The sequence below is a fragment of the Artemia franciscana genome, chromosome 2 (genome assembly GCF_032884065.1).
Source record: "Artemia franciscana chromosome 2, ASM3288406v1, whole genome shotgun sequence".
Classification (NCBI taxonomy): domain Eukaryota; kingdom Metazoa; phylum Arthropoda; class Branchiopoda; order Anostraca; family Artemiidae; genus Artemia; species Artemia franciscana.
The window spans coordinates 3,154,988-3,158,323 of record NC_088864.1 but is presented as its reverse complement, the minus strand read 5'-3'; positions in this window follow the sequence as shown (position 1 = coordinate 3,158,323).

Genomic DNA, 3,336 nt, shown 5'->3' with positions numbered 1-3,336 from the left:
TTATACAATCCTAATAAGGGGGGGGGGATTAATGCGGGGGTTTGCTTTTCACTCAATTGGATTATCTGTCTTGACTTTTTCTACAATTCTCATGAATTTTTTTTTTTACAATTTTTTTTGACATTTTCATGACTTGATGCGAGAGTTTTTTTATACCTTAAAGAGAAATATCTATTTTAGCTGTATACACCTAACTTTTATGTACATTACAGAAAATAAATTCACAGCCATAGACGAAGGAAGGAGCAAGTTGAACTCAATGCGATTTGCAATGGTTATGATAGTGATGATATAGTGCTACACATGAAAAATCATGCTGAAGATGCCTGAAGTCAAAATGGTTTCTTTTTTAAATTGATGCTTCAAAATGTTAGACAGCACTAAAAAAACACCAATATAACAGTTCGTGTTTAACGACTGTAGTAAGGAGCGACCCCGCTCAATAGTAACCGAAACTCTAAAAAATGGAATTTTGATACCAATCTATATATATAAAAATAAGTTGTCTGTCTGTCAGGTGACGTCATGTTTCTGTGTCGACTGACGTCATGAAATTAGTTGTTGTCATTTTTGCTATGACGGTGACGTCATTAATGGTATATAAGACATTTGTTCACGGAAAAATGTTTAATTGTAAAATGACTGAAGAACCTACAATGGCAACAGCCGAGGAAGCTGCTCAAAGAGTTTATGCCAAAAAACTTGCTGCTGATAGAGAAAGTAAGAAAAGAAAGCGTTCCGAGGATTCACAAGAACAGCAAGAAAACAGGCTTGCAGCTGATAGAGAAAGTAAGAAAAGAAAGCGTGCCGGGGAATCACAAGAACAGCAAGAAAACAGGCTTGCGGCTAAAGAACGCAAAACCGCGCAGTTAGATGAAAATCCACCTGGACAGCAAGGGTCAAAACATATCAAAACTGAAAATGATAGCGATGGTGATTGGGTTTGGGATTTTGACTTGGATAAGGTCATCAATGCCTACCAGATTTAAGTTAAAAAAACAAAGGTTCGTCGATATGTACTTCATAGTGACGCTGAAAAATAAAGAAGAGAAAGAAAACTGAAAAAAGAAAAAAGGTAAAAAACTAAAAAAAAACTAAAAAGAAAAAACACTCAAAGAGAAATTACAGACCGGGACACAAATGACGACCGAGACAGAGGGAATATAAGTGACGACAGGGAACCTCAAAGAGAAATTACAGACTGGGACACCCGGACACAAATCACGACCGGGACACAGGGAATATAAATGACGACCGGGACACAGGGACACAACTACATCGGGGACGCCGGGGGCACAGGCGGGATATATAAATGACGACCGGGACAAAGGGATTGTTCGAATAGAAATTACAAACCGGGACACCGGGACACAAATGACGACCGGGACACCGGGACAGAGGGAATATAAATGACGACCGGGACACTCAAAGAGAAATTACAAACTGGGACACCGGGACACAAATGACGACCGGGACACAGGGAATATAAATGACGACCGGGACACAGGGACACATCATTAGAATAATGAGGTATAGATCTGAATACTGATTGTTTTTCCCATGGACAATTATATGTTGCATGTTCAAGAGTCAGTAAACCTGACAATCTATTTATATGCACAGACAATGGGACAGCGAAGAATGTTGTATATTTGCATGTTTTACGTAGTTAAAAATATATATTTATATCTATCTCTATTCACAGGTGGGACACAGGGACACAACTACAATGGCGCGTAACTAATATGGCGCGTAACGACTTACGCGCGCAGAGGGTTTGGGGGGGGGGGCGCGAAGCGCCCCACCAACTAGGTGTTGGGGTGGCACGAAGCGCCACCCCTACAGCTAGTACTTACATAAGGATCTCATTTTAATGCTGATTTGAAATATATGAAATTTATCAGGTTTTGTCTTACCCATCAAAAGTTAGGAGCTTGAGAAAATTTGCCTTATTTTAGAAAATAGAAAATAGCACCTCCTAAAAGTCATGAGATATCAACGAAAATCCCACCATCAGATTCAGTGTATCAGAAAACACTAATGGAGGGGTTTCAAGCTCCAATTTAAAAAGTGTGGAATTTCATATGTTTTTTTTTTGCTAAAAGACAGATCACAGATGCGTGTTTACTTGTTTGTTTGTTTTTTTCCCCAGGGGTGATCGTATTGATCCAGTGGTCCTAGAATTTTGCAAGAGAGCTCACTCTAATGGAAATTTAAAGCTCTAGTGCCCTTTTTAAGTGACTGAAAAATTGAAGAGGGTGGGGGTAAAGCATAGCATATATTAAATACATAAACTTATATTAAAATATATATTTTATATAATATATATTTAAATATAAAATACAACATGTTAAATACATAAATTGCTGTATTTAATTGTGCAAATAATGTGCAAATATATAGCCCAAATTTTTTTGCATAAACCAAATCAAAATACACACTAAATGCTTAAATAAAATATAGCTACAATTTATTGTGGAACCAAAGCTAAGTGTGTGGTATTAATAAGTTACTTGACCAGTTTCTTGTGTCATGCTCGCATCATTCGTGGTCGAAATTGTACAATGTCTATTATATAACCGATAAGTAGCTTGCCCATAATTCTGTAGCTAGTCTGATGAGAATAATCAGTCATTATGAAACTACTATAATTTACAAGTTTTGCAATTGTAGACTCGATATAGATCTTTATCTGATGATAAAGCATCTGACTACAACCAAAGAGCCTTTTGATTAGGCTTCACCGTTGCGAAATCTGTCAGCTGGTTCTCCTGTTCTTATATCCGTTGATGAATTCAGTTATTTTAGAAAAACTCGACTATTCCTAACTAAATTATTCCACAGCCTTTGTTCTGACTGTACCACCCCATAAACGCGAAAACTAGATGTTTTCATTTATCTCCCCTACAAAAACTAAATAATTTTACCGCTTTTTTTGCTAATTGATAGTTTGTCTACTGTTCATAAAAATCGTTCAGTCTTTGACAAAGTTTTATAAATAATTGAAAACCTTAAACTAAAAACATATGGTTATACAGCAGAACCGTATCCAGGGAAGGGTTGTGACACAACCCTTTCCCAAATGTTGTCCAGACTCGTAAAAACGTGATAAAAATGTATATAAATAAATATTTGATAGGTTTTGAAAAAAATTACACCCCCCCCCCTTCCACGACAAAAAAATAAGAAATCCTGGAGACGCCCCTGGTATGCAGGTATACGAATTTAAACATATATTGGATTTTAATCGCTAACACAGTAAAATAAAATTCACAGTAATATCTCTCAATCCTAACTTATAGAAATCTATTACTGAAATGTAAAAAAAAAAAAAAA